Source organism: Thamnophis sirtalis, unplaced genomic scaffold (genome assembly GCF_051295495.1).
Source record: "Thamnophis sirtalis isolate CommonGarterSnake01/CBP01778 unplaced genomic scaffold, rThaSir2_p1.2 scaffold_5, whole genome shotgun sequence".
Taxonomy (NCBI): domain Eukaryota; kingdom Metazoa; phylum Chordata; class Lepidosauria; order Squamata; family Natricidae; genus Thamnophis; species Thamnophis sirtalis.
Genome location: NW_028261385.1, coordinates 29,703,270 through 29,715,619, shown reverse-complemented (window position 1 = coordinate 29,715,619; position 12,350 = coordinate 29,703,270). Strand labels below are relative to the sequence as shown.

General features: G+C 36.5%; 1 protein-coding gene across 3 annotated transcripts in view; it reads left to right on the top strand.

The window, feature by feature from the left end:
* Window positions 1-12,350, top strand: part of PDE4D (phosphodiesterase 4D) — a 734,024-nt gene that overhangs the window by 370,914 nt on the left and 350,760 nt on the right. The window contains exon 1 of one of the 3 annotated variants that reach the window (XM_087715538.1): window positions 7,986-8,003. The exons of the other annotated variants lie outside the window; for them this stretch is intronic. The gene's annotated coding sequence lies outside the window, so the exon portion shown is untranslated. Of the gene's footprint in view, window positions 1-7,985; window positions 8,004-12,350 lie in introns of those variants that run through there. 3 annotated transcript variants of the gene reach the window in all.

The following is a 12,350-nucleotide window of genomic DNA, read 5'->3' as shown; positions in this document are numbered from 1 at the left end:
TGTAACTGACCAACCACACTCAATGTGTAGTCCTCAATGGAACTGCATCTTCATGGAGGGAAATATGCAGTGGAGTACCCCAAGGCTCTGTTTTAGGCCCAGTACTCTTCAACATCTTCATCAATGATTTGGATGAGGGAATAAACGGGGAACTCATCAAATTTGCAGATGACACCAAGCTGGCAGGAATAGCCAACACTCCAGAAGATAGGCTAAAAATACAGAAGGATCTTGACAAACTTGAACATTGAGCACTATCTAATAAAATGAAATTCAATGGTGAAAAGAGTAAGGTTCTACATTTAGGCAACAAAAATGAAATGCACAGGTACAGTATAAGTGGTACCTTGCTCAACAGTAGTAACTGTGAAAGACATTTTGGAGTCCTAGTGGACAACCATTTAAATATGAGCCAGAAGTGTGCAGCAGCTGCCAAAAAAGCCAACACAGTTCTAGGCTGTATAAACAGAGGGATAGAATCAAGATCATGTAAAGTGTTAATACCACTTTATAATGCCTTGGTAAGACCACACTTGGAATACTGCATTCAGTTTTGGTCACCTCAATGTAGAAAAGATGTGGAGACTCTAGAAAGAGTGCAGAGAAGAGCAACAAAGATGATTAGGAGACTTGAGACTAAAACATATGAAGAACGGTTGCAGGAACTGGGTATGTCTAGTTTAATAGAAAGAAGGACTAGGGGAGACATGATAGCAGTGTTCCAATGTCTCAGGGGTTGCCACAAAGAAGAGGGAGTCAGACTATTTTCCAAGGCACCTGAGGGTAGAACAAGAAGCAATGGGTGGAAACTAATCAAGGAGAGAAGCAACTTAGAACTGAGGAGAAATTACCTGACAGTTAGAACAATTAATCTGTGGAACAGCTTGCCTCCAGAAGTTGTGAATGTCCCAATACTGGAAGTCTTTAAGAAGATGTTGGAGAGCCATTTGTCTGAAACAGTATAGGGTTTCCTGCCTAGGCAGGGGGTTGGACTAGAAGACCTCCAAGGTCCCTTCCAACTCTGCTATTGTATTGTGTTGTATTTACAAAGCAAGTGCTTTAACCAAGATGCTGTTATAGCATATATGGTTAAGATATAGTTCTAAAAGACATTAGAAAGAAATAATGCATTAAGAAAGGATTGTTTTTAAAGAGCTTGTGCTCCTCTCCCCAACAGGCGCACACACACACCACAAACACAGACACACCCCTTTCTCTCTCTTCCTCCCTCCATTTATCATCTATCTATTCATAGATTTCTCTCTCCCTCCCTCTTCCCCTCCCTCCCTCTCTCCCCCTCTCCCTCTCATATGTGTGCATAAAATACAGGAAGATAAGTTATTGGCAACTACTTTCCAGGAAGAGAATGATGGGAGTTTACATCAGTGGGGGAAATTGTCCAATGAAAAGACATGGTTGCCTGTTTTCCAAAGTGAATACCTTGCATGTTATATTCTGGACATTATTTTCTTTAGTTGCTTAAGGACACGTAAATCTATACAGAGATGATTAATTGGCAAGTTTAGTTATGCTTTAATTGTCTTATGCTTATGTTTATCTAATAGAATATAATTTTGATAAGGAAGGCCTTGATATTTCAGATGTATTGGGCTTGATACTTTTTTCCCTTGAGTTTGAAAATAAAGATAATAATAATAATAACAACAACAACAACAACAACAACAACAACAACGTTTACCATCACTAAAAACTGTGCCTAAGAAAATTTTGGCCCCTATCATGAAAATGGTTAATGCAGTGTTTTCAACAATTGAACCGGGATCCATCTTGGAAACAAACCAGTTAATGTACAGCGCAGCTGTAATAGTCACTAATGAACTAGGCATTAAAATTAAAGTACCTAGTCACACAACAGAAAAAGCATCAAAGCCAAAGTGGAAAATCCGTTTAGAACAAAAAATCAAAAAATTAAGGGCAGATGCTAGTAACTTAAAGAACATGCATGAGCAACAGCTTAAAAACAACAAAATCATAGATCGGCTAATCAGAAGATATAGATTGGATACAAGAAACATCAATGAAGCTGTAGAGATTGTAAAACAGCAGATAACAGCAACAGCTAGAAAAATTGAAAGATATGAGGCACGAATCATCCAATATAAACAAAATCAGCAATTTCGATCAGACCAATGGCGTTTTTATCAAATTCTTAATGTGAATGGTGACACCAAAAGTGAAAAACCAGAAAAACAGGCCACAGTTGAATTCTGGAAAGAATTGTGGGAAAATGCAAAGGACTACAACAAGGAAGCAAAGTGGATACATGACTTTGAGAAAAGCATTGGCAACAAACAAATGCAAGTATTAGAAATAATAACTGAGATGGTCAAAAATTGAGTTAAAAAGGTAAAGAATTGGACCAATTACATGGTTTCTGGCTCAAATATCTGACCAGTTTACATGCAATATTGGCCAGGCAACTGAATGAAATTTTACAAAGGGCCAAATTGATGAATGGTTGACAACTGTAAAAACATACTTGATTCAGAAAGATGCAACTAAAGGAACAACACCTGAAAACTACAGGCCAATAACATGCTTGCCAACAACCTTCAAATTATTCACAGGCATTATTGCAGATAACATGATGGATTATTTGGAAACAAACAACATCTTGCCAGTAGAGCAAAAAGGCAACAAAAGAAGGAGCAGGGGCACAAAAGATCAGCTCCTAATTGATAAAATGATATTAGAAAATTGTAAGAACAGAAAAACAAACTTGAATATGGTCTGGATTGATTACAAAAGGGCATTTGACTCACTGCCACATAGTTGGATCATAAAATGCTTAGAAACAACTGGCATTAGCAAAAATATTACATCCTTTACTGAAAAGGCGATGAAACAATGGAGAACTGAGTTGGCAGTAGGGAATGAGATTTACGGAATGGTTAATATCAAGCGAGGAATTTTCCAGGGTGATTCGCTTTCACCTCTTCTCTTCATCATCGCAATGATCCCACTATCAGTAATCTTAAAAAAAATGAAATTAGGCTACCAAACAGCCAAAGAAGCTGAAAAAATTTCGCATTTACTATATATGGATGATTTGAAACTCTATGGAAAGTCAGAAATAGAAATCCAATCATTGACAAACACAGTCCGAGTATTCAGCACCGATATTTCAATGCAGTTTGGCATGGAAAAATGTGCCACTGTATCCATAAAAAGGGGCAAAATCACTGCATGTGAGGGAATTGAAATGCCCAATGGCCAATTAATTAAATGCAAAGAAAATGAAGCCTACAAATACTTAGGCATTCTGCAGTTGGATAACATCAAGCATGGAGAAGTAAAAACTATTGTCAGGCGAGAGTACACCAACAGAGTTAGGAAAATTTTGAAATCTAAATTGAATGGTGGAAATACAATCAAGGCCATAAATACCTGGGCAATACCAGTTATAAGATACACAGCTGGTATAGTTAACTGGACACAAGCTGATTTGGACCTTTTGGACCGAAAAACCAGGAAACTAATGACAATGCACTACAGTTTACATCCACGCGGTGATACTGATAGACTATATCTGCCCCGAAAATCAGGTGGCAGAGGATTATTACAAGTGAAGCAAACAGTTGAAGAAGAAAAACATGCACTGGCTGATTATTTAAAAGAAAGTCAAGAACATCTAATAATCGAAGTAAAGAACAAAAATCTACTGAAGGCCCAACAGACGAAATAAGAATACAGAAAAGATGTGATAAAATCAAGAATGGAGAGTTGGCAGAACAAAGCACTGCATGGCCAATTTCTGGAAAAAATAAAAGATAAAGTGGACAGTGAACAAACTTGGTTATGGTTAACAACAGGTACATTAAAGAAAGAAACAGAGTCACTAATCCTGGCTGCGCAAGAACAAGCTATCCGCACAAATGCCATTAAGGCCAAAATCGAAAAATCCTCTGATGATGCCAAATGCAGACTTTGCAAAGAAGCTGATGAAACTGTTGATCACATACTCAGCTGCTGTAAAAAAATCGTGCAGACTGATTATAAATTGCGGCACAATTCAGTAGCACAAATAATCCATTGGAATTTGTGCAAAAATTATATTAAAACAGCAACAAACTGGTGGGAACATCAGCCTGAAAAAGTCACCGAAAATCAGATGGTCAAGATCTTGTGGGATTTCCGTATACAAACCGACAAAATACTGGCGCATAATACACCAGACATCACACTGGTTGAGAAAAATAAGGTCACAATCATAGACATCGCAATACCAGGTGATAGCAGGGTCGCCGAGAAGGAACATGAAAAAATCGCAAGATACCAGGACTTAAAAATTGAAATTCAACGACTATGGCACAAACCAGCAGTGGTAATTCCAGTGGTAATTGGCACACTGGGTGCTATTCCAAAAGCACTGGAATTACATTTAAAACAGTTAAAAATTGACAAAATCACCATCAGTCAAATGCAAAAAGCCGCACTGCTTGGAACTGCACGCATATTACGAAAATACGTTACGACGTCCTAGGCCCCTGGGTGGGGCCCGACTAGTAACCAATGCCAAATCCGGAGAAACAACTGGCCGCTGTGATACAATTGTATAATAATAATAGTAATAATAATAATAATATGAAGAAGAAGAAGAAGAAGAAGAAGAAGAAGAAGAAGAAGAAGAAGAAGAAGAAGAAGAAGAAGAAGAAGAAGAAGAAGAAGAAGAAAAAAAGAGGAAGAAAGGGACGGAGGGCAGGAGGAGTTGTACTGGTCATGCAGAAATCCTTGAGCCAACAGAGAAACAACTTGCATTTTAATTGTTATATTTTTAGGCAGATCAATTATAATGTATTCTTAAGATATTTTGGAATTCCTTGTGAGATTTGTATGATGGCAGTGGTATAAAGCTTCAAATTCCATAAGATCCTTTGGAGAGAACTCAGAAAAGATATAGCAGTCTTCCAATAAAATCAACAAGCTTCATGTAAACAGAATTCTATGAATGTATTTTCTATGATACATTAAACTGCTAGGTTGGCAGAAGCTGGGACAAGTAACATGAGCTCACTCCGTTACGCAATGCTAGGGATTCGAACTGCCAACCTTTCTGATTGACAAGCTCAGCGTCTTAGCCACTGAGTCACCGCGTCCCTATTCCCATTTTACCGCATTCCCAGTTTAGGGTGATGCATATTCCATTTTTAAAATTAGTGAGCAAACTGCCATCTTGAGCTAAAGCAGCATTTTCTATATAAAAAGCAGTCTATTTACATATCAAATATTAAATCCTTCAGTTTGATCTTTGTTTATATGCAATAGGTAGAAAATGATAGGGTCCTCTTTGGTCTAACAACAGAGGCACAATGAGTACAATGTCTGAATCTGAAAAGGCACCCTACAAAAGACCATTTATAGAGGAGGGGAAACGGGTGGTCCATTGACAACTAGGATTGAATGTGCTAGTGTCAGCTTATGCTGTAATCACAGAATGTAATCACATTGTTGCATCTAACAAAGGACTTTTGGCACCTTTATACACCAGCAATGCACATTGGCAGTTTAGAGCTCGTTGTCAGCTTGGCTTAATGTCTGCCAGTTCACTGAGAGTGAATTGAAGTTATATGAGCCAGATGCATTGGTGGGGGGGAGACTTTTGTGTATACAATTGAACCTGTCATCCTCTGTTTTCAAGGGACAGTAAACAGAGGGGAAGGCAATATGGTAAACAGAGGGGGAAAGCAGCTATTCTTGGCTATTGACAATAGCAGCCATGATAACAATAGAAGGTTTGAAAAGAAGAATGGATTTTCATATGCGTGTCGATGCATTCCCAGTGAGTTTGTGTCGATGCATTCCCAGTGAGAATGGATCTTTAATTCTTATCCCACTCGTCATCTTCAGAGCCTTTGTCATCTACATTTCTGAAAGAACTCTAATAAATGGAGGGGGTGGGGAAATCACACAGGACTACTGATTTAAAGCGCTCCTCCTTTCAAACTCCCCTCAATCTTTTATTCTTCCTTTCGTGACCTTGATTACCTGATGACATTTGCTAAAAATCATGAAAAATAGATTTTCTTACACGGATCTGCAAAAATTATTATTTTTTAAATAAAACCTTACCTGACAAGAAAATAGCAGTCGATTCATTTCATAATAGTGTTTAGATCACAAAAATATAAAAAAATATACGTAATGGAAATGTACCTGTTTAAGGATGAAAGCAGAATAACGTTTGAGACTGGAACATATTAGTATGCTAATATGAAGTATAGAATGAAGTTTAGGTTTACTGATTCTTTTTTTAAATTTTTTTATTATTATTTACATATAAATATATTGAATACAGTGTAATTGTCCTGGCATTCCACTTTCCATGAAACAAAGATAAAAACAAAATAACATATATACTATTTTAAACATTGTTAGTGTTGTACAGTAATTTCTGACCATCATATTCTAGTGTATCAACCTATTTATCATTCTAATACCTACATCCAATTACATACATAATGTCTCTTTCCATGTTCACCTAACCTGATTCTTTCACATGCTCACTTCTACCTCATATTTCTAACCATTGATAGAAACTATCCCATGTAGCATAGTATTCTGTATCTCCTTTATCTTTTATTTTTAGCATTAGTCTGTCCGTTTCTGCACAGACTAGTATCTTCCTTATAGTCACCTCCTCTGAAGGGGTGTTTTCGCTCTTCCACTGTTGCGCATACGCAATTCTTGTTGCAGTCAAGATGTGTAATATTAGGTATATTGTCCCTTTATCATAACCATCTGATATAATACCTAGTAAAAATAATTCTGGCTTAAACTCTATATGTTGTCTGGTGATTTTTTCTAACTACATATTGCATTTGTATCCAAAATTTTCTTACCTTACTTATTTACTGATTCTTGTAGCCCAGAAGCTTTTTGCTTCTAGAACTAGATAGTTGATTTGTTTTGTATATTTGTTTTCTTATGTCTTGCAGTTTTCAACCCAGTATATTAATTTGCTTGGAGACAAAGAGTTTGCAGAAGTTCTTTTTATTCAGTGATTGACCTGATGTTATATTCTGTAATATTTGCCAAGAAATCCTAGGCTTCCCAAATGAGTGCTGGATGACTTAAGCCTGTCACTTACATTCAATGTAATCTTTTTTTTTTAATTTATACCCTGCCTTTATTATTTTTACAAATAAGGTGGCAAACATATCCAACACATATTTCTCCTATTTTCCCCACAACAACAGTTGAAGTGAGTTTGGCTGAGAGAAATTGACTGATCCAAAGTCACCTAGCTGGGTGGCTTTTACAGCTAAGGACATGAATTTTGTAGAATAGTTGTTATAAGAATTATAGGAGGGAGTCTCTTATATGCTACTCAAATTCCCAGAGGGAAAAAAAGAGATATAATAAATAAAATAAAATATTGGGTTTGTTTTGCATTCTGCAACTAACTCTTTATTATTAAGTTTGGTAATAGATCTCTGCTTTGCTTTATCTATAACTAGTATGTAATGGTTGTAGGTATGTTGGCAGTAGAGTAACTTTAATCCTTTACAGATTTCATCCAGACTGAGTGTGCTTGTTCTTTGCAATAGATTTTAGTTGCTCCAATTGGAGTTCTCTTGCCAATGAAAATAACAGATGTTTTCAATTGAAATTGAATCTGAATTACAGTTATAGTGGATGTATCTGTAGATGAAAGATCAATGGATGAATGTTGAAGCATGCTTTGTTTCCCGTTACATAAGATAAAACATTATTTTGAAAGTTAATTACCACAGTTTTATTGCAATTATATATGCACATTTATTGGGAATAAACTCCATTGAATTCAATGCCTAACTAGATTAGTGCTAATCCAATGTGTCAGACTGTACATTTGAAAAATTTAAACAAACCTCTTCATAATTATCAGTTTCATCTAAGGGACAAACAGTCAACTTAAAGGTATTTATTTATTTTGCTTACTTACATACTTTGTTTTCTTTTTCTTTTTCAGGTAAGTACCATTCCGAACAAAAGATTTGGGGGTAAGTGTATCAAAGAGAGAAGATTTATCTGGTGGGCAACCATTCTGCAAACTGAATGTTCCAATTGCTTTTGCATGTGAAAATTACTGGTCATGATTAGTCCAAAAGTAAGTTCGGAATGAGACATATTCAACAACATAGTTGGGTAAATATAACCAAGTAAATATATTGAGATATAGCTTGGATTGCATTTGAATGTTTTTCATCTTAACACTGTCTTCCGCCTTGAGAATGCCTAAATGATATAATTTGTTTTTTTTCTTTTTTTCTTTAGCCCCTTTATGTGCTCTTATTGAAAGAGCTTGAAATTTCTTTGTATAATTAGGATTTTTTAGAGAACCATCTGCATGATTGCTATTTATCTGGGTGATGTTACATTATGCTGTATGAATAGCCAGATTTCAGAAAGGACTGAAATTTGCAACTGTGGATAAGCTGATCTCTAATTATACGTACCCGATTAAGCTATAGTTAGTAACTTCATTCTCTTTGAAGAATCCTTGGTTTTGAAATTCATAGGGTCTCTTCTAATGCAACCTCTTCCCCACAAAAGATTGAGTGCTTATTAGCTCTGATAATAGATGCATCCTTACCCATATTGATCATATTTCAGAAATTTGCTGTATTTTACTGGAAATTGAGATACCTGCAAGTTGTCACCTTATTTATCACTTATGGTGTTGTATTACCTATTCTTAAAAATGATTTCTATGTTAGTTGTGGTGTATATACCTTTTGTAATTGACAGGTGGAAATTTTGTTGATACATATTTTCTAAGTATTATTATTATTAAATCTATTTTACGGTTACATGTTGTCTGAATACCTAGGCTGTAATATACCAAGACATAAAAATAAACTAGTTTAGACACTTTTCCAAATAATCTTACACTAATCTAGCTTGATCAGTTCACATTCTTTATTTTATTTTACTTTACTCAGGATCTTGGACCCCCGTTCCAGTGGATCGGGTCACACTTAATGCATAACGTATTGTTAGTTAGAGGTTAGCACAGTAAATGTACACGGCTACTATAGTTTGTAACACATGGTTAATGACATAGAACAGGCTATTATAGTTTATTCAACTAATAATTAAAACAAGCTGTGCTCTCCATTTTAGCTGTTGCAAAACATAAACTAATAATCTTCCACTTTGTCCCTGAGATTTCTCCCTTGCTTTTTGAAAACAGTTTCTTCTGAGGAAAAACCAATGGACAAAACGTTCCTTTAGACTTATAAAATAAAGTGACTCAATGAAGTCTGCTTTTTATATTCTTGTATCTGTGTCTCAGTGGCTAAGAAGCTGAGCTTATCGATCAGAAAGGTCGGCAGTTCGGCGGTTCAAACGGAGTGAGCTCCCATTACTTGTCCCAGCTTCTGCCAACCTAGCAGTTCGAAAGCACATAAAAAATGCAAGTAGAAAAATAGGGACCACCTTTGGTGGGGAGGTAACAGCGTTCTGTGCGCCTTCGGCATTTAGTCATGCCGGCGAGATGTCTTCAGACAGCGCTGTCTCTTCAGCTTTGAAACAGAGATCAGCGTAACTCCCTAGATTCGGGAATGACTAGCACATATCTGTGAGGGGAAACTTTACCTTTATCTTTATCTGTATTCTTGTATATTCGTCTTTTCTTTGCATTACAGCAGGGGAAGAAGAGCCTAGTCATTTGACTTTAGCTAAGGTAACATGATATGGCTAAGATTGAGGGTTCCAGGATCATTCATAATTTCCCCTTTTTATTCCCATAATTTCAGGGCAGATAAGGAAGCATGTGATGCAATCCAATTGTCCTTATTAAATTCTCCTCAAAATACACAAGTGTGATTTATTCTCCGGACACTAGATGTCAACTTCTCCACAATATAACTTCTGACCCATTGGAAAGAATGTGTCTTTAGGCAAGAACTACAGCAATTAGAATAGAACTACATGTGAGAGGTTTGGAAAGGATAAATTATCCTTTCCTCAGCACCCATCAAGCTGCAGACTCTACCCTTCCAGGAAGGCCTTGAGAAATCATCGCTCAGCTTAACCTATTTTACAAATTTGATGGAACATTGCAATACTACTTGGAGTTCTTTAGAACTGATGAATTCTACTTGGATTGATGAAGATACTCAGTTATCCAAGTAGAGGTATCTGGTAGTTGAATAATGGAAACTGGATTTCTTTTTCTATTTGGTTTGAAATGTTTCACTGTTTATTTTCTGAATTGAAGAAGCTACTTGGATAAACAGTGAAACATTTCAAACCAAAGAGAAAAAGAAGCCTTCAACTTCCAAACAGGATAAATAGATATAGTGTAAATGTGACACCCCCCCAAAAAAAAGTTTAAATAATTTGGTCAGTTATAAAGGTCCAATTCTCTATCTCCTTCTGCTGCAATTAATTTATCTCTGCCATTGTTGTCAACCATTCAGTCGTGTTTTGACACTTCGCTACTCTATGAATCAGTACTCTCCCTGCCTCTCTGTCTTGTATCTCCTCCTTCAGATCTGCCATGGTCATCCTGGTGTCATCCTGTGTAGTGTCTAGCCAATGGGTACTAGCATTACCCCTTCTCCTTTTTTGGGTGATCATTACAAGCATGACTGGCTTTTTGAGTGAGTCAACTTGCATGACATAGCCAAAGCATGCTAGCCTTTAGTGATCCTGCCTTCGAGCGATATGTTTGGTGAAGCTCTGTCTAGGATTTCTTTGTTTGTGACTTTTGCAGTCTGTGGGATGTGTAGTAGTCATATCCAGCACCACAATTCAAAGGCATCCACCCTTCTGCTATCTGCTTTTTTCAGAGTCTACATTTCGCAGCCATAAGTAGAAACTGGAAAAAAATATTGCCCTGATTAATTTGCATTTGGTTGGGAGGCTAATATCTTTACTGTCCTAGATGTTATTCATGTCAGATATTGCAATTCTTCCAAGTGCTATATGCCTTCTGATCTCAGGGCTGCAAAGGACCTTACTTTTCTCACCACTGAACTGTGTCTTGTTAACCAGGGCCCAATGTTCAAATCTGTCAAAATCCTTCTGAATTTTGAGCCTGTCTTCCAAAGAGGTAGCAATTCCCTCCAACTTGGTGTCATCTGCAAATTTGATGAGTTTTCCTTCACTGCATGCTTTACCTCCATGTAGATGTAGATCCATTGAGGACTACACGCTGAGTGTGGTTGGTTAGTCAACCTCAAATTCTTCTAGTGGTTGTACTGTTCATCCCTCACTGTTCTAGCTACAAAGCCCAAGTACAGACAGACCTTTCTTCTCTGAGGAAAATGACACTCTTTCTATTAAGACAGAAATCACAGAAGAAGAAAGCCAGAATTTAAGAGCTTTGAGTTGTCTATAAATAGGTTTCACATTATTCTCCTCTCATTTTAACCTGATGATCCCTTCTCTGCAACACTGCCATCTAATGGCCCTAGGGGGTGTTCCTTATGCATTACAGCATCTGTCTTATGGAACAGCACAGAGATACATAGACATGCACACACATGCCCTCCAGCTCCTGGCAGCAAGCCCCCCCCCCCAGCCTTCTGAAAAATCTTGAAGACATGGCTTTTCCCTCAGATGCACTGGGGCCAGGCTATTAGTAGATCCAATATATATCCAGTTTAATTGAATTTTAACCTCAGCTTTCTTATAATGCTATTTTGTTATTGCTTGTTTAATGCTTTGCCTGGACTGAGATAGCTGGTCACTTAAATTCTATAAACAAACAAACAAATATATATTTTCCCAATAAATATTACTAACCTGAACATAAAGAGAATTGTTCCTTTGCTATTCTTCTCCAGTCCTGGGGATATATGACGAGTATAAGAAATTTTGAGAGAAGAAAGAAGCATGTGACTTATTAATCCATTTATTAAGAGTTTATTCAAGGAAAGGTATCCCAAAATTCTCTTTATTCCCTTGTTCCCAAAGTCCAGGACTTTGCCTTTTATAAATCCTTTTGAAAACAACAGCCATGAATTGTTTGTAGATGACATCCATAATTTGATAATTAGATTAATTTAATTTCAGTAACTCCCCAATAGCAAATCAGTTAATGTGTTTATAATGAAAGCATGGCTTTGTAGCCTTCGTCATATGTGAATTTGAGATATCCTTTGTTTTATACAATGGAGGTTATATCAGATTGCAAATCAGCTCTACTTATTTGAAGCATTTTATTCTTATTGTCTAATCAGAGAGGTTCACAGAGTGGATCAGTAAAAAGAAACTTGTCTCCAACTTTATAATTTAAAAATAGTGACATAAAAGGAAAAAGAGTGGGAAGGGAAAATCAAATAAAAATTATTAGATTATGAAATCATAACTAGATTATAATTATAAAATGTATAATA